Below are 22271 nucleotides of genomic sequence, written 5' to 3'. Positions count from 1 at the left end.
TGTGAAACCCTCCCAGGTTAACAACCACATCTTTCAAACTAGGGCCCGTTTGTAACACAGGATTTCTGTTATAAATTTGTGCAAGAGCAAGCTGAGATAACCCTGATAACATCATCAGAGTAACTTCTCAGACTAAACAAAGAACCAGAGAACGGTTTTCACAGTCTATCCTAGTACAAAAAAATATATGACTAAGTGTAATGTGAAAAGGATCGTTCATAACCCACAGAGAATCATCTTTTATGTCATTATTTTGTTTTCTTTCACACAAACTGCACTGTACTCCATAAACCTGCAGCTATTTTTATGCCGCCGCAGCTTTACATAGACATTGCGTGGCAGCTCGCCACTGGCCGCACTTTGTCACTGCTTGGTGTGTTTTCAGTTGAAGACCGAAACAAAGCAAAAAGAGAGTGTATAATTGGAATTACATCAGTCAGTTAGACTCCAAATGAACGCTAATGTAGCTCCCTGTCTGCTAATGTAGCTCACTGTCTGCTAATGTAACTCACTGTTTGCTAGATGTGTAAACTGTGCAAATGTTTGCTAACAAGTTCTCCATACCAACTTTATAAGGTGATAAAATGTCAGATGCTTTTGGCTTGTTTTATGCCTTAAGTGATTTTACTTGAGTCGGTTGGGGCTGAAGACTACAAGTTTGAAAATGACAAAAATCTGAGGGTGTGGCAAAAGAATTGCGGTTACCAGACCAATAGCGGCTAGATTAGCCACTCCCACCATAATACATAATACAACCATATTGTGGGTAATGTAGGCGCCAGGTTTTGACAAGGAAGATGAATGTATCCCTGGTTCTGCTGCCAGATTTTGATCCTTTTTTAAACTGTCCATCGTGAGTTCAACCATGTTATAGTGTGTGATGTGCGTGAGAGTTCTCTTTTAATAGTCAAAATATGAATGAACATAACACCAAAATTACCATGTTGTCACCAGAAAGTATTGTGTATAGTGAAAATAGTGAACAGAGCTGAAACTTGTACCATACTGTGAGGCCCTCGTCATGAAAAGACTGGAATGAAATTGCTTTTCAGATAATGAAATGCCTTTCCCTCCTTAATTTAGATGTACTAATCCAGTCTGTGTCTGACTAAGATTCAAATGAGAAAACTACAAAATACAAAATTATGACATTTATTGCAACATTACCGCTGACTTCTTGATATGAGTCAGTCTCTGTGGGACCAAACACAGAGAGCAGAAGCTCTTAGAAGGACATGCAGTTCATTTAAGCTTTTGTGCAGCAGACATCAACCATAATTCTTTCCTGTGTGTGTGTGTGTGTGTGTGTGTGTGTGCACTTATTGGGGATGGAGCTGCATTTAAGTTTTTTTGCCAATACATGAATCATTAGACCATTTATTTTTATCCATTAGCCGGCACACACAGGGTTGACAGTATACAAGCTGAACAGAAAGCATTTATCCATCCATATAGACAGTTTCTCAGCATATAGAGTACACTTTATTGTTCATTCACATTATACAGTATCTTTGTTCTTGTGTGATGCCTACATTTTTTTTGAAATAGCTACAATGAAAGACTACAATGTGTAAAATATATAGTAAGTACATATAGTAAGTAAATTGTTTGAAATGTGGGATTTGGCAACTGTTTTAAGGAACAGATCTATTTTTATTGCTGTTATATTTTAGTTTTTGACTTGGTAATCTACGGTGGCCGACAGGGGCAAACGCCCTGCAACTTAAGAAAACACACGCAAATAGACAAAACACAAGCAAATTAAGAAAACAACTTCATTAATTTGACAACACATGTGCAGCATTCAGCAAACGCACTGCAAATACCACAACACAACCAAATACATAAACGCACTGCAAATAAAAAACGATGCAAAAAGAAAAGCACACAAACCCCGAAAAAAGAAGCGATGCAAAAAGAAAACAACTTCATTAATTTGACAACACATGCGCAGCATTCAGCAAACGCGCTGCAAATATCACAACACAACCAAATACATAAACGCGCTGCAAATATGAAACGATGCAAAAAGAAAAGCACACAAACCCCGAAAACAAATGCAACAAAACGGAAGTTCTCCAGACCTCTAGAGGGAGCAGCTAGTGGAACAGCTGGATTTTCGACCGTTATTAACCAATATTAAATTTTTATATTATTATTATTATTATTAATAACATAATATATTATTAATATACAGTCTATGCTCCCGTCTCATGCCCTCCCGGCTGGTGCTGTCCCCGAGCTTCGGCTTTTCAAAATAAAAGCTTGCGTCTGGTCCGCTATGTGTTTGTACTTTGGTGTGTTGGATGTTTGTGAAATAAACAGTACGACAATCATGCTGATGAATACAATAACTTTTTCAGCAGATGTCTTACTTACAACACGATGGAGTTAGCAAAGCAGTTATGTGTTTATATGTGCTAGCGGGATTTATTCAGTTTGATAAATCCCACGGTAAATTGGCTGGTTTACTAACAGGGAGGGACTAGAAATCCTGTCTGTTTTTTGTATTTCAAGCGCGAATTGCTCCACAATATGAATACTGATTAATCACTTATTTTGTTGGTAACCGTTGTTGTATAATCACAATATTACACTTGAGGAGGCCTACACTTCAGTAATTTCGGACCTCGAAATGAAACCCTCTGATGTGACTTAAACAAACGTCAACGTTAAACGCTGATGCAGTTTTAAATGTTTTATCACCACGAGTTTACAGACGTCTCTGCTGATTGAGTATCAGCTGGGACCTGAGCCGAGACACACCCACCAAACCAGAGAAAACAGATCTCAAACATAGATTTAATATTTACAGTCTATGCAGTTTCTCTCTCTCTCTCTCTCTCTCTCTCTCTCTCTCTCTCTCTCTCTCTCTCTCTCTCTCTCCCTCCCTCCCTCCCTCTCTCCCCGTGAGGTCGAAAATCCAGCTGTTCCACTAGCTGCTCCCTCTAGAGGTCTGGAGAACTTCCGTTGTGTAATCTGGATGCAGCGTTTTTTTGTTGCATTTGTTTTCAGGGTTTGTGTGCTTTTCTTTTTGCATCGTTTCATATTTGCAGCGCGTTTATGTATTTGGTTGTGTTGTGATATTTGCAGCGCGTTTGCTGAATGCTGCGCATGTGTTGTCAAATTAATGAAGTTGTTTTTCTTTTTGCATCGCTTCTTTTTTCGGGGTTTGTGTGCTTTTCTTTTTGCATCGTTTTTTATTTGCAGTGCGTTTATGTATTTGGTTGTGTTGTGGTATTTGCAGTGCGTTTGCTGAATGCTGCACATGTGTTGTCAAATTAATGAAGTTGTTTTCTTAATTTGCTTGTGTTTTGTCTATTTGCGTGTGTTTTCTTAAGTTGCAGGGCGTTTGCCCCTGTCGGCCACCGTAGTAATCCAATTTAATATCCTAGTAAAAATGCTTTATTCATTGTACCAACATAAGAGCTAGGTTTGTATTTAAACTCTCTTTAAGAAAACACTAAATCATTACATTTTTCAAGCTCTGGTTTTGGTTGTTCTGCTGCTTTATGACATCTGACATGTAAAGAATATTTTTTGGTTCCTCATAGTGTCCCTGGAGAGTGAAGATGATGTTGGAGGAGTCAGTGTCAGCGAGCCGTTGTTATTATAGTTATGATGAGCACACGTGGGCAGAGGTCGCGGGGTTCAGGATGCCACGGCTGGTTTCCTGTACAGCTGCGAGGGAGCTATGCTGCCATCTGCAATCATCGGAGCTGTCCAGGCACACATGCATTGTGGAGCGTGACAGGCGGGTTCCCCTCTGAACCCTGATGCTGCACAGAAACATGTAGAGTGAGGCTACAGATGGCACAGGAATAGAAATGCAGCAAGATTAGCCCAAAAAAACAAACAAATAGGAAATCAACACTTGTGCATCTCAGTGTCTGTTTAAAAAGCAAAGTGCTTAGACGAACCATGTCAAGGTTAAATGTTCATTTCCTCAGAAATTATACGGAATTTCAAAATGTTCTGTTAAATCTTGAAGGTCATGTTTTATTATCTATGAAATACAAATGATCTACTGTGTAGTGTTGTCATTCTTATCAGTCAAGGGCTTCCTTTGAAAGGCTAAAAAAAAAGAAAGAATCTCATTTGTTTTAATGGTATACATCAATCATTTTTATCAAAGAATGGGTGTCACCTTCTTTTGTTGGATATTTGAAACCCTAAAAACCTGTACAAGCATAAAATCATCCACAAAATAATTCTAGACAAAAGAAAACAATTTGTCGACACTTGGAATCCATTCATGGCGTGTTTGTTTTTCCATTCATCTGACAGAGACTGCACTTGAAATGCGACCTTTTAAGTTTGCATTTTAGCCACAGCACCTTTCACCGCCACAGAAAAGGTCATGTTTTGGTGGAAAACAAATGAAGAGAGGGAAATAGCTGTATTCTGGCCAACAGATAGCAGGGGGGGGGAGAGACAGGATGCTCCAGCTCTCCTGCTCTCCCTCTCTGAGTCTTTTCAAAAACACTGTAAATCATTTGGACGGGACCACTTTATCATTTCATACCAGACTTTGTCACATAGGAAGCAAAATTTGTATGGGATGTTACTGTTTTAGATATAGATTAGATGGACTAAGTGCTAAATGGCCGCAGCAAGAATAATAGAAATTTTTTACAGCTTTTTTATTGGCACTCTGCACAAATCGAAGTGGAGTTAATATGCTGCAGAGATTATGCTATTCTAGGGAGACATGGTGACTTAGTAGCTAGGCGCACAGCAGAAGGGACACAGATTTGACTCCAGGCCTGTGTGGATACGATATAAAAAGCGAATAAAAATTGTCTTCAGGGAAAATGGAAAGTGGTCACTTAATGAGACTGCAAAATTTGAAAGCGTATTCATTTTTATTTCATTTTATTTTGGCTTCATTGCACCATTAAAACAGACTGAAAAAGACTGGGGAGGTAGTAATACATTTAACAAAGATCCCAGGCTGCCTTCATTAGGCCCAAGAGATGTATGGAACCCCATAGTGCTCAAAATTAAATAAATTAAAAAAAAGACGAATTAAGAATTAAATAATTGTATGAATAAAATGTGTAAATTATAGCCTATAATCAAACCAACAATTTGTAAAATGATTAAAGAAAGTATTAAAACTCAACTCATTACTATGGATCATGTTATTTTATCATTCATTTTTGATAATTACTGGATATGATCATTTTTATCCAATTTCATTGCATTTTCATTTTAAAATCTCCATTTACAAAAGTCTGTTTTATTTCATAATAACACTTTTTACTTTTCATATTTTCCAGTGACTTTCATTTCATGTCAAATTTTGTTTCATAATATGACTTTTCATGACAGATGTGTTATCACAGCCCCCTCACCTTTTAGCCAATCACATGCCCCCTAGTGAGCTCAACAACTGGTGCCAGATTAGCTCCTGTTAGCTAAAGCGACAACAAAGTCAAAGGTATTCTGAATCAACCAACTAGAGGCTGCTGCTGTCGATGAACACAGTACACAGACACAGTTACTAAACTTAGCTTTTAAGCCTTAGCTTGGCTGCTCATGCTAACTAACCAGCCCATTAACTAGTGAGGCCGTTGACCAGCAAGTCCCTAACTTAATGCCACTTTATCTTTTAAAGCAGAGTAATATTGTTGTTTTACATGTTTTTAATTCTTTCAAATACGTGTTATAAGATTAAAAATGAAACTGATCGGATGTGCCTTGGTATGGTATTTCTCATTTTCGGAAATAGACTGACATCTCATAACGCTGGCTGGAGGATGGCACACCTCAAACTCGTTATATAATATATAAGAAATAAAAGTAAAGTGTATATTTTAAATTTAAATTATCCACTAGTACAGCCAAAACTCTAGCTGTCTTTTACATTGCCTGCGCTTTAAAGTTAATGCAAGTTCAGACTTATTTTATGCAATCTTATGTAAGACTGAAGACTATAAATTGCCCATCAGAATGAATGTGAGCATCTGTCGCTTTGTGTTAATCATGTGGTGGACTACGTGTTTCCCTACCTTCCACCCAGTGCATAAATAATTATGATCTTCTGTCCTATTTAAAAACATCATCTGAAGCAGCATATCCCAGTAAAAATGCAGCATCAGCTTCACTTTGAGTATTTCTCCTGTCTTTGATAGTAACCTGCAGCCAATAGCATAACTTCTAAAAGCCTGTCTGTATGATCTCCCATAGATTATCTAAGACCATCTATCAGCTCTAATTTTGAGGAGCACTAGCCCAAGCTGCCCTAGAGCCGGGCTCAGGGAAATGGATTAAAGGCAGATGATGTGTAACCAGGATTTTTGTGGTTTCAGCTGTATTTTTTGTCCACAGTGTTTTCACTGTCCTGCCAAGTTGGTGTTTGCCTGGAGCCAAAAAAAAAATGCAGTATTTCACTGACATCTCTACTTTCAATCCTGTTTCACCCAGCATCCCTAGTGTGGTTGGGTCTTGTCAGAAGTGTGCTGTGAGAAGTCAGAACAGGTGAGAGGGTGAGAAGTTAGACAACTAGATGTCTGCAAAAAAATACATTTTCAGGATGTGCTAAGTTGCCCTTTAAAGACTTCAGTGCTTACGCACTTCAGACGTTAAAGCCACTAAGAGCAGAACTTCAAATTTTCCAACTTGGCGTCACCCAGTGGTAGAATGCAATGTGACAGGACCTATTGAACGATAGTATTAGCTAATCATATAGACATGTGCAACTGTAAATATATAATTTGAATAATTTGAATCACATGAAAACTCAACTCATAATGTCTTCAGCGTGTTGGCCTCGTGTTAGCCTAAAGGTGTGTTCGGTGTTATTACAGTATAGCGTATGCCAAGATGTACGCATGGAAATGTAACATACAGTCGGATAAAGCAATATATTTTTATATTATATTATATATAAGTACTGTAAGTATATAGTAATATTCTTATTTTATTTAGATTGTACATGAAAAGCAAAGCAGGGTGTAAATTATCAAAAGTATAACATTTCAAACAGCATCCAGGATGCATCGTGTACACAGAGAACATTTGGTTGCTGGCTGAACTCAAACCAGCAGCACTGCGTCATTTCTCTGTGCTTACTCAGCCATTTTGGATAATTAAATTGGGACCAAAGGACTGGCACCAAGCATCAACTTATTTAGATTCTGATGTCTGATTGTCCATGAATTTGCATTATTACGCTTCTCTGAGCATTTATTGAATGTCTGCGTGTTTGTGTGCCTCACTTTCCTCCGAGGCCTGGTCATCATCTCTTCACATCTCCACCTGCAGACGATAGAGATGCTTCATCGTTAAACAGACTGGCAATGAAGTAGCTATAATTGATTTGTCCATCCGCAACTTAAATAATTGTATTAAGAAAAGCTTCAAAGCAAAGATCAATAGGTAAATTCTTTAAGTAGTTTCATTTTTATTGGCTTATATAGTGTGGTGCATGTTGCATACAGATTCTATTGGCTTTAACAAATGGCCAGAGCAAAATATGAATGCAGTCACTTAAACACACATGGGTTTGAATTCTTGATTGTATGTCTTTGAGGCAGAAATGCTATTAATAACACAGGTCTCAAATTTTATGGCCCATAAAGCAGGAACCTCACACACAGTATGTTTTCATGTTGAGATTTGAAATCTGGAGGTCAGTGACTCGAGTCTGTTCGGTGTGTTCCGTGCCGTCGTCCGTCGGGGGAGCCGTTGGCCTTAATTTTGGCCGACCTGACTTGCTGGGTCGTAGGGCAGGCAGTCATAGGGCGGGCAGTCGGACTCCGACGAACGCCTCTCAAAATCTGACGAAAATCTTTTAAATTGACCTTTGTCGATCTGAAATGAAGACAGATTCAGCAACTGCACGGCCTATTTCTCGCTTAAAATGTTTTCAGAAACACGTTTCAGTGAACTATTTTTGTAAAATACGAGATTGTATTTCGAACAAGCCGCCATTAATATTGGCTGGAGAAGCCAGACCCACGTGACGCGTTGTCATTTCCGATTTCAAGTTTTTGTATTGTGTCTCGCGCACGCGCAGAACGTACGCTCAAGACGGCGTCGCTTCGGTGTGTTCCGAGGCACTTTTTGGACCTTGGGGAGCCGACTGATCAGTCCGACTGCCTTTTCTGCCGACGGTCAGCCGTCGGGTTGGTGTGTCAGGGGCTTAAGCTGCTCTGTCAGTTAAACAGTCTTAAAGATCAAAGCCTGGGAAGAAAATACTGTTTAAATATACAGACATGTTACAAATGAAAGGAAAAACCCGAATAAATGAGTGGAGAAACATAACGATGCACATGCTTCCATATTAATGAGTATGAAGATGATGTGAATCATATACTATGGCTTTCACAGTCAAGAGATTTAAACCCAGCTGAACACTGATGTATGTAGTTCAAAAGAGGATGTTGAGACATATAAATCCCGACCACTGGACCACCAATATGCTTACTAAAGGCCCGGACACACAGAGCCGATAATCGGCCATTGGACAGTCTGGCGAGGTCAGTGACTCGAGTCTGTTCGGTGTGTTCCGTGCCGTCGTCCGTCTGTGGGGCCGTCGTCCTTCATTTTGGCCGATTTGACATGTATAATCGGCGGGGCGGGCACTGCCGGCAGTTAGACTCAAATGACCCATCTGATTGGTAGAGTGCAAACCCGGAAACGAGGGAGCGGAATGAGCGTGACTAGAGTCTCTCAAAATCTGACGAAAATCTTTTAAACTGACCTTTGTTGATCTGAAATGAAGACAGATTCAGCAACTGCATAAAATGTTTTCAGAGACACGTTTCGGTGAACTATTTTAGTACAATATGAGATCGTATTCTGAACAAGCCGCCATGACAGTCTGTCTTTGAATTTCCGGAGAAACAAGACCCACGTGACGTGTTCGTCCAATCAGCTGGCGGTTTTCATTTTTGGGCGACAATACAGATTAGCGCCACCTGCTGTTATGGAGACGTATTACGTCTTGTGTCTTCAGTGTGTTCTGTTAATACAGCCTTTTGTGACACGCGTGACATCGGATCCTGGCACACCTGTGTAGAATAAAAAGACTCTGTGACTCTGCTGCATCAATTTGGATCCTTTTGTTATTTTTGAAATGATCCATTGTGAGTAAGACAATGGTAATGCAATGCTAAATCAGTGGGGATGTCATTTGATATTGTGCTTTATTTGTACATATTCCCAAATACATTTTCAATCAGCATAAACCAGCACACATATTAAACATGGAGCTTTTGGAACCTCTGGAGTTCTGGCACCCAGGACAGTTGCCCTTTTCCCAGGTAATAATCCAATCCGACATATTAGATATAAATAAAAAAATATATCTTCTTACAGTAGAGTGCAGAGCTTGTAGTGACCTTGTAACCTATGTTTTTGTATATGACTTATGTGGATATTACATTATTGCTGTAATATTTAGCCTATCCTTCTAAACATGTTAGCATTAGGCTATAAGCCTGCTTTTGTTAGGGACTGACAGTGATTAATTAAATCAGCAACAGTAACCCCATCAGTGATTAATTATATCAAACTCAGCCTGCCTTTCAAAGTAAAACCTTGATAACTGACCAGACACAATGGGGAACTGATACCTCCGTATTAGGGTTAGCCTATTATATAATATATAATATTTATATAATAGGGTCTATTAGTTTTGTTCACAAGAGTGGGTGACTCAGGACGCCCTGTCCTTTGTGCTAATCAATTCCATCATCTCAGTATGCGAAGGTGAGGGAGTTAAGGCGCTGTGTTATTAGCAGTGGACGTGATGAAATCAAAGGAGAAATAACAGCAACTCCTCTGATGTAGTGCCGGGGGCTTTACATAGCTAGTTCATTCAAAGCAAGAGGGAATCTGCCTAAACATGAAACATATTCTCCTGCTTATTAACAATGCAAATAAATGGTAGGCTATTGTGTGAAGGCTATATATGACAAAATAAATGACAAGTAAGCCTACGGGAATGCAGCTCCTGCGAAAACAATGTGGGGTTATGTCACCTTGTTGCCATTTCCCGCATGGTTATTAAGATTTGAATACCTAGGCTACTTGTTGATAGAGAGAGAGAGGATATTTTTGCAGGATGACACAATCGTTACATATCCCGATATCCCCCCCTGAACACACGGACTGTATGCGCGGGCGTGTGTGTGTGTGTGTGTGTGTGTGTGTGTCTTCCTCCCTCCTTGCATCTGACAGTGTCCCTCCCTCTTTCTCTCTCCACCTCCTCCTTCTCTCATTAGGCTTTTCACCGGCAAAACACCGACACACTCCCTTTCCCCCCCGTAACCGGGCAGTAAACACGGAGCGGCGACAGGAACAGGATTGACCTCTCCCGGTGCGCACCATCCATGGTCCTCCCTTGGATGTCTGTCTGACAGGAGGGTATGTTGAAATATTCATATTTTCCCCCCTGCTAGTTTGCTCATGTCGTTATAAGCCCAGGCTTGGTTGCGTTAAACGATTTGTTGAATGTCGGGCTTTAACGTTTCCGAGACCTTTCCTTTTCCGCGTAATTCGTCGCAATGATTACGGTGCTTTGCTATATTCTCTTTGTGCTTTTAGCTGCTGCATTGTAAAGGCAGCTCTTCAATTTATAATGCGCATGGACTTTGCCCGCGTGCTTGCTCTCCTCTACAGGGGGATGGATAATATTGTGGGAATGAAGCGGTTGCAAGTTGTTGCGTCGTTTCGTGGCTACTGACCCAGTCAGTGTTGACAGCAAACCTGCAACCAGGCAGTGTCCCCTCCACCCCTCTGCTGCCTGGACAGCTACTTTAAAGCTACACGGTGCTCTCATCAGCACGGCCTTCATTTTCATTTTGGATTTTTTTCTTTTCTTTTAAAGTTGTGCTGAGCTTCAGAGATCAGCCGTCGTCTGCTTGTTTCAGCTTGTGTCTCAGTTTGTCAGGGCAAACAGTGTATCCTCCAACACACCCATCACTAATTATGCAACAGCCACATTGACAGATGCACATACACACTGAGGACTTGCACAATGTTGCCATTGTCACGCCCTCCAATCAACACTTCTTGTTTGCCCACACAAAGTGTTTGATATAGCTTTTACTTCAATAGTTAGTTTACAGACTTTTTTAGTCACAGTGTAATCATTTCAATCAGTCAGTCAATCAATTTTTTTTGTCACATGGAATGTTAAGGGTAGAATTCCAGTGAAATGTAATCACATCAGTTCCTTCACCTTGTGCATGATTCATCATAAAGCAGAATGTGGTTGGGGGGGGGGATATTTGAAGCTGTCCATCCTCTCCACTGAGGACCCATTGATATTAAGGGAGGCACAGTTCCTTCTCTGCTTCTTTCCAAAGTCCACCATCATCTCTTTAGTCTTGCTGACATTCATGATGAGGGTATTGCCCTGACACCAGTGGGTCAGGTCCTCTACTTCTTTCAGGTAGGTAGTTGTCTGTGATCGGTCCCACCACATTTGCGTCGTATGGGGTCTTCCGTTGATTGGTGGGACGGTCAGTTAATTTGCCAGTGATGTGTAGGCGTCGGCTAAATGGTTGAAAATCACAGACAGCGGCTGAATGCTGTATAGACATTTGGCTGCAGAGGTGAAGCAGTACTCTGCCTGTGTTTACCTGCATGCTCGGGCATGTCTATATACGGAAATGGCCTCACCTTTGGCCCCCTGGCTTTCACCTCTATTTGTAGAATTACATACAGTATTAAAGAGGAATATTTTAGCAATATGTACGGGTTGGCTTCACATTCGGGATGTTTACTTGGACTCTATAGTTGTGCACCTGCGGTTAGCTTCCCCAATCCTACCTTAAATATGTCTTTGTTTGTGTCTTGTGTATGGAGTCATTTACAGTGTGATGATCTTTGAGTGCATTGCAATCACCTAGCAATGCACAATTCTATTCTATTCATTCATCTCTGTAGAGAGTTCTATGAAGTGTTGTCCTTTTGAAGTTCTGCTGATTGACCCTTTTTAAATGATGTTATTATGTATTACTTACATTTATGCAAGTCAGACCAAGTGTGGCTCAGTTTTTCTGCAGTGTTACCGTACAGGTGGGCTTATGATACTTTGTCACGCTCTTCCTCCAGGCCACACACACTGTCAGCCTCAGCTGGCAGACCTGCTGTCACACAGCAGCCATGTCGTTAACATCGGACACACTCCTGTGCCTGTTGTGTCAGCCTTGCCCATTCACCCTGCCAGCCAGCCATCCTCCCTCAGAGTATCTCCTGATTCTTCTTCACCCCCCTAACTGCCAGGGAGCCAGCATCTCATTCTCAGCCCCAGTTTCTCCACTGTTTGCTCACCAGTACTACAGCATGAATATGTGATTATACAGTGTTGAAACACATCGAAGTGAATCCAACTCAATTCCGCATGCCTTTTTATTTGTATACGTATGTGCACAAAGTCTCACTACTAGTATGTACATGTCAGTGTTTGTGCATGAGTTCAGAAGCCCGAGGGTGCCAATGGGATACAGCACAGCATGCTCTCTACCACCATTTGCAATTCAAATGAGCATGTATGAGGCATCCAGTCAGGCTGAAGCAGACCTCCTAATCATTCCTCGCACTTGCAAGTTAACTTAACATTACATTACATTACATGTCATTTTTAACCATTTCCTATGGACTTCTCTGTTGGAAAAACAGAGCAGTTGGTAGCTTCTTTGTGTGAAACACACAAAGGAAGAATATTTATAGGTGGCCATCTTACCTGAGTCATAGTTTATTTTGTATATACTGTAGCTTTTGGCACATGCATGAAATGCTGCATAATTGTGAGGGGTCACCCTGATGTTACCAATGATGATGGTAAGGCAGGCAGCAGCTGTGTGTGTGTGTGTGTGTGTGTGTGTGTGTGTGTGTGTCCTGTGCTTGTCATTGCTGTTGGCCCAGCTGAATGTTCTTTGACTCGCTGTGTTTTTGTAGCCTGGTGAGTATGGTCACGTCTCTTCCTGTCTGCTGAACACCAGTGACCAATCACACATGCAAACACAGAGACACATACATGCGTTTGTACTTCTATACTGGTCAGGTACTTGGCATCATGCTTTTACTAGTTCCTAACCCTAACCGTCTCAACACAACTAACATCTAACCACAACCCTTACCCTAACCTTAACCTAAATCCAATTTTTACCCTCAAGTTATTATCCTTAGGATTGCCAGTATATCAGCTCACATTACCATATGGCAGTAACCATTTATTTTGTGTTTGTGTCATTGCCTCTGCATATAATTCTTTTCATGCATAATGGCTGAGTCGCCAGCCTTTAAATTGTGGCTTAAATAGGCTTAAATATCCTAACATTTAGTTGCTAGTATAATAACAACTCAGCATTTTTCAAACGCTCCCTGCCTAAATGCCATCATCTTAAGAACTCTATGCACCAGTTTGTAACCTAGGTTTTCTGTCAAATATTTGAAGTGTCAAGCCTAATACATTAATATTTACAACTTTATGTAAGCAAGTCATACATTGTTTACACGCTTTGTAACTAATACTTGATACGTGATAACTGATGAGCAGCACTGTGTTATTGATTGTCAGCAGTACTACAGTGGTACTGTGCGCTGCAGCTTTGTATTTACCCAATATGCCTAATCTTGGACCTAAATCTCTTTTTCAAATGCTTTTTCAGCTTTGTTTGAAACAATCAAAAAAAGGATAACACAACTTTACCACACCTGAATCCAACAAGAGTATTTGCAGTGGCTGACGTGCTTTTGTTTGATGGGTTTGATGATGGATGCTGCATCAGCTGCAGTCCTGTCAAAATGTTGTTACGGTGCAGACTTGAACACCATCATTGTGTGGTCTTTAATAGTGTGTTTGGGGGTTCCAGCAACAATGTCTATAGTTAGTCTGTGTCTCTTCCCATGCTGGTTGCAGTCCTGTTGTTGTCTGTCTTATCAGGGCTTTACTTTTAACTTTGGTTTTTCCTCACACGGCTGTGGCCGATTTATTGCCTTCCTCAGATTGCATCACTCTGTCTGCAGTCAGATGTAAGAAGACAGAAAGAGAAGCTATCTATCTCACCCTCAGTCATATAGCTGTTCACAGTTGATGGGAAGCATCACTTTGTCCTTCTGAAGGGGAGGCAGGGAGCTTTACCCTGAGCAGCAGCAGCTCAGCTTGCCTCAGCCTGATGATTACAGTGAGTCAGCAGGTTCTCCATTTTTTTTCTTTTTCCCCCTTCCTTTGCATACCTACGCTGGTCTCCCTCGCTCCCTCTCGACTGCCGCCTTCTTTGAACAAATTCCCTGCCTCTAAAGGATGAGACGCATCATGTTGTTGTCTGGCTTTGATCTGTTGCAACGATGCCCATAGTGCTGCTCATTTTGATCTCCTCGCAGTAAAGCAGAATTCATATTTCAGGCAAAGTTGGTGGGGAAAGAGAACAGTTGCCACTTCTTTTAGGGCTGTTTATTCTACCTTCATTGTGGTCTGCCGTGGCAATACTTTTCTCCAGCTATTTTGGCCTCTTCCAACAAACCAAGCCAGCAGCCATTGTTTTCTTTTGGCCACTTCACAATTGGCAATCATTAATTAGAGCCTTTGCATTCAACAGTTGTAGAGGAAGGCTAAGTCCACTGTTGATCCGTCCATTTCCCCGAAGATTAGAGTGTGTGATTGCCTGCGTCTTGCACATTGTAGAAAGCTGGTGAATTGAAGAAAAGGTCGATCTTAGTGCAAACTATTTATAAATTCATAAAACAAGACCTAAAAAGAGGATTAAGAAGGATTAGAGTTGCAAAAAAGTAAAAAGTCACAACAATATCGTGCTTACTGCTGCTGCTAGTACTGAGGAAAATCCAAAGTTGATTTGCACAAATTTCTTTTTACAGCATGATGAAGTTGCAGGTATAGTAAAGTGAAGTTGCTCAAGCAGGGTTTAGCTTTTGAGGACGATGGTCCCACGGTAACTGTACTGTGATTAAACATTGTTGCTGCTGCTGTGTGGTTAATGAGATATGCAGCTCCACTGAGAAAGTTGGGTACACTCTGACCTCTGCAATATTCCACTGGTAGTTGGACTAAAAGATGGTTGTGCATCAATCGGCCAGTGAAGCCGTTAGGTATAGTCTGCATAGGGACTGTGGTGGTCTGCTTGCCTGTTGGATAGCACCCAGTATTTCTCAGTGATGAGAAATGTGTTTGTCGAGGGTTGTGTAGCTTGGTTTGTTGCAGGAGTAGTGGAGGAGTAGTTACACAGACTACTCCCAGTCACTTTGGGCCTGTCGTCATGTGGCTTCTAAACTGGTAAGACAGGTTGTTGGAAGGCAGATCCAGACAGGTCATTACTCCACACTTTGTATACACAAATAATCTGTAAATATCTTCTGTATGTGGTGTGTTTTGTCATAATGTAATTGTTGTTTGCAACGTATGCATAGAAGTACATCTACGATTTTTGTACGTTCTTCGCAATGGACCGGAGATAATCAGAGATAATATGATATCTCAGAGATGTTCAAGTCAAACTAAGGGCGCTTTCACACCTGCGAGAACGTGGCAATCGAACTCTGGTGCGCACCAAAAGCAGACCAAACAAGCGTACCGAGACCTGCTTGAAGAGGTGGTCTCGGTACGCTTTCAATCAAACTCTGGAGCGGTTCTTTTGTGGTGAGAACGTGATCCGTACTCGAACCGCACCAACTATATGTACTCTGCAAGTCTGAGCTAATGTCTCCTGTAGTCAGGTGTGTTTAGCAATCTGCGATGCAGCAGAGCAGCAAACTGTAGCAGCTTGCAGTGTTTCTCTCACAGAAATAGACTGCGGTCAAGCTCGGCGTCCGTCACTCGCATCTCCGTGGTCAACCCAGCCGCCGCTAAAGTTGGAGACAGACGCCGGCAGAGCAGAGTGAAGTCTCGGAGACCAGAGCAGACGTAGTATCGTCTCTCGCCAAACAATGTCTGATCATTTTAATGAAATGAGCTGGTTTGACCATGGAGATGCAAGAAATATGCACTAGTCCAGAACACAGGACCTTCTTCCTGTATTTACTTTCTTGCTCCCGCCCCCAGACACATCTGACCAATAAGAGGAGTGGACGTTCTTGCGTGATTTGTAATGACGCATTTTGGTACGCTTGGATTTTTCCAGGTGTGAAACCAAACCAAACCAAACCAAGGGCAAATCGCTCCAAGTTTCCAAACTCACCAACTGATTCGGACCAAAGCAAACTACAGGTGTGAAAATGCCCTAAATCTAAAAATATGTGTTTCATGTGGTGTTTGGTGTTTTAAGCCCCCAACGTTGCCTTCCAGGCAGCGCGGCAATGGTTATGTTCAGGGTTAAGGTTAGGGTAAGCTGCCTGGAAGGCGATGTTGGAGGCTTAAGACACCATCGAGCGTATCATGTCTGTGTGTTCAGATTTGACTGAGTTATGTTTCAGAGAAGGAGCCCGACTTTTGACACAAATTGTGGCAATCAGGCGCCACAGGTTTTAAAGTACCTTAATTGCCTCCATGATCTGTGTGTCACAGGGCTGCTGCTGCCCCAACTGACAACTCGCTCTCCACAGGCCCTACACATTGAAAACTGCTGTAGTCTATTATCTAAGCAACCCATAATGTATTCGACTATTTGATATATTACACTGTATTTTACAGGCAGTCCTAGGCTTTTTTACATTTACATTTTACATGATGCTGCAGCTAACGAGTAATAGCATTATCAATGAAACCGTTGGCCACCACAAGATGCCAGAGCCCATGCTAATGGCTTTAGATCATTATTTTTGTTTGACCAACAATCCAAAACTTAATTATATAGAAAGAGAGAAGTCCTAAATCCACACATGTTGATGTGCTGATTGTTGATGATTCAATTTCAGCTGATCGACTAATCATTTGAGCACTAGTTACATATCATAATGTGCAGGTGGAACAGATTGATTAGAATAGTCTTTTGTAAAGTCTATGGTGGTCTAAGTCTAATGTGCATTGTGGAAGTTATATAGTTTTGAAAGTAATAACCTTTTTTGTGTATGTATTATCTGACAGCATTGCTTGGTAGTTCAATTCATTCAAGATATCAGGGCTCGCCAGCATGAATATGCACTTTCAACTTCACGCAACAATAACAGAACAAAAAAATAAATACAATTTGTACTGTGATGGCTTGGCTTTCTCAATGTCTCCACACTGCTTTGATCATTTCATTTCAGAAGAATTAGCTTCTCCTTAGCTCACATTAAGTTACAGTAATTATTATCTCATACTACTGCACATGGAGTATATCCTTCATACTTATATGAGCTGTATGCTCTGTTGTTCCTCTTTACTGCCTTGTTCTTCAGTGTGCCATTAAGCATCCTCTCACCTCATTAATAAGGATGCTGATTTATAATCCGAGCAGGTGCTCCCATCTGCAGCAAGCTTCTCTTGTAAAATCATGAACTGATTATGCTGCAGCAACATTAGCTGCCCTTGTTGGGAGTGTGTCAATACTACAAGTCAAAATACAGTTTACAACAAATCCCAAAGTCATTCTGTTCAGCAAGCAGCAGTGGTTTGTAGAATAAATCTAATGTTATATGTTGGGGTGGTCCACTCCTGCCTGAAACTGCTGTTTACTTGGTTTTTGATCACTCATGTGTTGTTATCGCACCCTGCCCAGCACTCTCACTTCTCTTCTGCACCTGCACTCATGAGTTGTAAGGCCACTCCTCAGAAACGGATACCACTCATTGTTTTGGCATCAGCAAATCCCTCTGTGATAGTCGGCTGTTTTTTTTTTTTTGTAATTGTTCCAATTGTTGTTTTTAGAGCTTTTTTTTCTTCTGGCTGGCAATAAATGTTTCACTCTGCGTGTACTGATCATTCATGGATTCTCTGTCATGCATCGATTTTTCTTCTCTTTTTGTTTTTATGTTGGCAGTGATAATGAGAGGCTCTTTTATAATTTATAACATGATGGATGTCCCTCTGGTAGCAGTTTTCATGCTGCAGTCTTACCAGATACTTCTACGCCAACAGCACATAGCGCTGCCAAACAGTGCAGTACACAGATTCAGATGCTTGGGGTTGGCTTTCAGATGCCATTTAGCAAACCATACTTTGAACTTAGTAGTAGTGAATGGCAAATGACTGATTATGCCCTGAAAAGTTTACAAGACTAGACTTAAGTCTCTGTCTTTTCTTCACAAATAGCACTGAGTTCCTTGTCCAGCATCTTTTCAAATCCTCTGACACCAGTAACAAAGAGAGCTCATGTAGCTTCCTTTCAGCCCCAGTACTGATCCTAATAAGGAGATGAATGACTCTGTACACACAGTAGAGTGAAGCTGTGGACTGGATATATGCCCACTGCCTCTCTATTTCTCTGTTTGCTAAGGGTGAAATGCCTGTTTCAGTCTCCTCTAATCAGCTTCTGTTCCTCTATAGAACCGGTCAGTGGTGAGTTTAGTGGCAACTCCCACAGCTCCTGGACTGGATAAAGAGAAATGTTTGGTTAGTCAAAGCCAAAAAACACAAGTTTGGTATGTTTAAGGATTGAGAGGTAGTGCCTAAATATAATATACCTACTAGGGGTGCACGATTCGGAAAATGTCACGATTTGATTCAATATCAATTTTTAGGCTCAAGATTCGATTCAAAAACGATTCTCGATTTTAAAAAAACAATTCACAGTATGTAAATGTAGTTACTTTTCCCATGTGATTGCAGTAGACATACAATTTTTTTTTTTTAAATGACAAAATACGAATTGATTTTTTGAATTTTATGAATCGATTTTGAATCGGTAGAGCTTGAATCGCGATTCGAATGTGAATCGATTTTTTTGCACACCCCTAATACCTACCGAAAATAATTTCGGTAGAGTGAGAAGCTAGAGGAAGGAGGTATTGGTCAATGACTGTCAAGAACTATAATTCTCATCTTCACCCCCAACGTGATTGACAGAACTACCAGTCTAACAAAGACAACAACAGTACATTTTTGTGATTCTGTAACAGGCTAACAGGTTAACTTTAGTAAATCTTGTTTACATTTTCGTCGCAGGGTTGTGCGGCGTTAGAAGGGTGTGTCACTTAAATGGCCCATTTCTGTGAGTCCCATTGTGTTATTTAACGTATGAAGTAGCACAATTAGACTTTATATTTCACAGTTAGTTTTCCATCAGATCGTTTATCGATTTAGACATTTCCTACGGCACTTTTTTTTCACAATTTTACGGAGAAAAGAGACAGACTCAAAACAGACTGACAAGTGTGATCGCCGGTTACATGATTGGCCACCGCAGCATGACGTTGGGTTGCGTTTCTCCAAAAGTTTAATCTGTCTTAATGTTTTGCTGCAGGCCGCTTTTACCCCCAGCTGTTTGACATAATAATAAAAAAAAACATAAAAAGATCAATCACATAGGAGATAGTTTGATATACATTACATTTACTTTCACAGTGAGAAATATAATGGGAAAATGATAAAATGTATGAATTATTTCCCTACATTTGGAGATGGCAATCTTCCAAAATTTCATTCAAAAAGTCACTCAAAACCAAAATAATTGGATAAATGTAGGTATGTCTGTGAGTGCAGGATTAGTCATCAAAAATATTTAAATGTTGGACACAAAGAGAAAAAAAGGGATAATATGGGTAAATAAAAAGGCTGTTTTTATTTTTTAATACCAATCGACTGAAACACGAGACACATGATTAGAACTTTTTTTTACTTTACTGCGTCTTTAAAGGCGCTGACACACCAACCCGATTATCGGCGGTCTGGCGAGGTCGGTGACTCGAGTCTGTTTGGTGTGTTCCGTGCCGTCGTCAGTCGGAGGAGCCGTCGGCTTTAATTTGGGCCGATTTGACTTGTTAAATGACCCTTGACTAGCGAATCAGTGCACTTATGTTAAAACACTTACCGGAAATGACGAGCGGGATGAACGTGACTACGGTCTCTCAAAATCTGATGAAAATCTTTTAAACTGACCTTTGTCGATCTTAAATGAAGACAGATTCAGTAACTGCATGGCCTATTTCTCACTTAAAATGTTTTCAGAAACACGTTTCGGTGAACTATTTTCGTAAAATACGAGATCGTATTCCGAACGAGCTGCCATTATGGTCTGGCTTTGAAATTCGGGAGAAGCCAGACCGTTTGTCATTTCCGGTTTTAATTTTTTGGGCGACAATACAGATTAGCGCCGCCTGCTGTTATGGAGACATATTGTGTCTCGGGCACGCGCAGAACATACGCTGAAGTCGGCTTTGCTTCGGTGTGTTCCGAGGCACTTTTTGGACCAACGGGAGCCGAATGATCAGTCCGACTGCCTTTTCTGCCGACGGTCAGCCGTCGGGTTGGTGTGTCAGAGCTTTGAAGCTGGTGTACGGTACTCTCTCTGCACCAACCGCTGGCCCACGTGGTTGCCAAAAGAATACACAGTTTGAGTGTAAATGTGGGCAGTTTCCACAGGTGGAATACAGGGCACGTGAACATGGTATGTGGGGCTTTGTGCAACAATGGTGGATTGAAGCTTTAAAAATGCTATCGGGGAGTTTTTTCTGAACCCTGCTTTAACACTGGGAAATAATCAGCAGAGGGCTTTTACACCCACAGTGTCAGTTTGATGTTATGTATTGCTGACCTCACATACATTTCAGGGCTATATTAAGAACCACTATTATTTTAGAAATGGAAATAGGCTCCATTTAAAGGTGTGGACACACAGAGCCGATAATCGGCCGTTGGACAGTCTGGCGAGGTCAGTGACTCAAGTCTGTTTGGTGTGTTCCGTGCCGTCGTCCGTCCAAGGGGCTGTCGGCCTACATTTTGGCCGATTTGACATGTATAATCGGCGGGGCAGGCACTGCCGGCAGTCGGACTCAAATGACCCATCTGATTGGTAGAGTGCTAACCCGGAAACGGGGAGCGGAATGAGCGTGACTAGAGAAGAGAAAATCTTTTAAAGTGACCTTTGTTGATCTGAAATGAAGACAGATTCAGCAACTGCATGGCCTATTTCTCGCTTAAAATGTTTTCAGAAACACGTTTCGGTGAACTATTTCAGTACAATATGAGATCGTATTCTGAACGAGCCGCCATGACAGTCTGGCTTTGAATTTCTGGAGAAACAAGACCCACGTGACGCGTTCGTCCAATCAGCTGCCGGTTTTCATTTTTGGGCGACAATACAGATTAGCGCCGCCTGCTGTTATGGAGACGTATTACGTCTTGTCGCTTTGGTGTGTTCCGAGGCATTTTTTTGACCAACTCGGGGAGACTGATCAGCCCAACTGCCTTTTCTGCCGACGTTTGGCCATTGGCTCTGTGTGTCCACACCTGTAGATTGCCCAAAGTTCAAAAAGTAATTTAGTAATGATACAGATGTGTATATTTCTTTCAGCTCTCTCTTGCATTCAGTAAAGAGAGAAACAAAATAAAATCACAGTAGTACTGGAGGCTCATAACTCATTGGCTCATATTTAAAATGTTTTCCTTGCACAAAGTATTGTCGCGATGAACTGCAAAAAAAACATTTTCCAAATGTGATAGGTGTTTGTAGAGGTTTGCATTTGTTTTATTCAGACTTTGTACCTGCTTGACAATATACAACAAAATGACAAAAGACAATTTCTGTGGAGGAATATAAAATTCATTAACAATAAAAGCCTCAGAATTCTTCAAGTTATTGTCTTCACTCTTATTTATTTCTCTCAACAGTGGGAGTGTGGGAAGCTGCCACCGTAAACGTTTCCCTGTAAAGTGGTTTTCATTTGCACATTGCGTTGCGTAACAGATAGGAACATGTGGGAGTGAAATGGTGCATTGTCACATCATTGCTGGGATTGTATATACTGTATTTCTGCTTTACCTTGGTAGCAGGCAGTAGGTCTTTTGCAGCATATCTGCTTGCTTTAATTGTACATAAAGATAATAAATCATGTGTGAACTGTATTCCAAAAATAGATCTCTCCTACAAGGTAGGGTTTACACATAATTAAACTTGTTGGAGCTGGATTGGGATTCAACAGAGACAAACCTAACTCTAACTTAATTTAATTTGGAAGTTTCATATTACCTGCTTCTGTCAGTCACACAGTTAACAAAAGCAGTCCAGGCTGTTGTTTGTGTATGGAGTTGGACTGTGTTTAAGGAGAGATAAGTCGGTGCTTGTGGTCAACTGCTGTTTAATCTGAGAGTAAACTTGACTCTGTCTATCCACCTGAGTCATCGCTGCTCACCATTAGCCAAGACGTTTTTTTTTTGACACCGCCCTTAATTTAGCCTCTGGCAGTCTGTGAGTTTCACTGATTATTTTAGGCCTGTC

The 22271-nt window shown here is 41.0% G+C and overlaps 1 protein-coding gene across 10 annotated transcripts in view; it reads left to right on the top strand.

Moving 5' to 3' along the window:
• The first annotated feature begins 10180 nt into the window (after positions 1-10180).
• The window catches only part of LOC116036703 (protein 4.1-like), an 89364-nt gene continuing 77273 nt past the window's right edge, over positions 10181-22271 (top strand). For all 10 annotated transcript variants that reach the window (XM_036001729.1, XM_036001730.1, XM_031280286.2 and 7 more), the window contains exon 1: positions 10181-10377. The gene's annotated coding sequence lies outside the window, so the exon portion shown is untranslated. The remainder of the gene's footprint in view (positions 10378-22271) is intronic.

The sequence above is a fragment of the Sander lucioperca genome, chromosome 6, assembly GCF_008315115.2.
Source record: "Sander lucioperca isolate FBNREF2018 chromosome 6, SLUC_FBN_1.2, whole genome shotgun sequence".
Lineage (NCBI taxonomy): Eukaryota > Metazoa > Chordata > Actinopteri > Perciformes > Percidae > Sander > Sander lucioperca.
The sequence above is the reverse complement of the archived record's forward strand: the minus strand, read 5'-3'. Positions and strand labels throughout refer to the sequence as shown.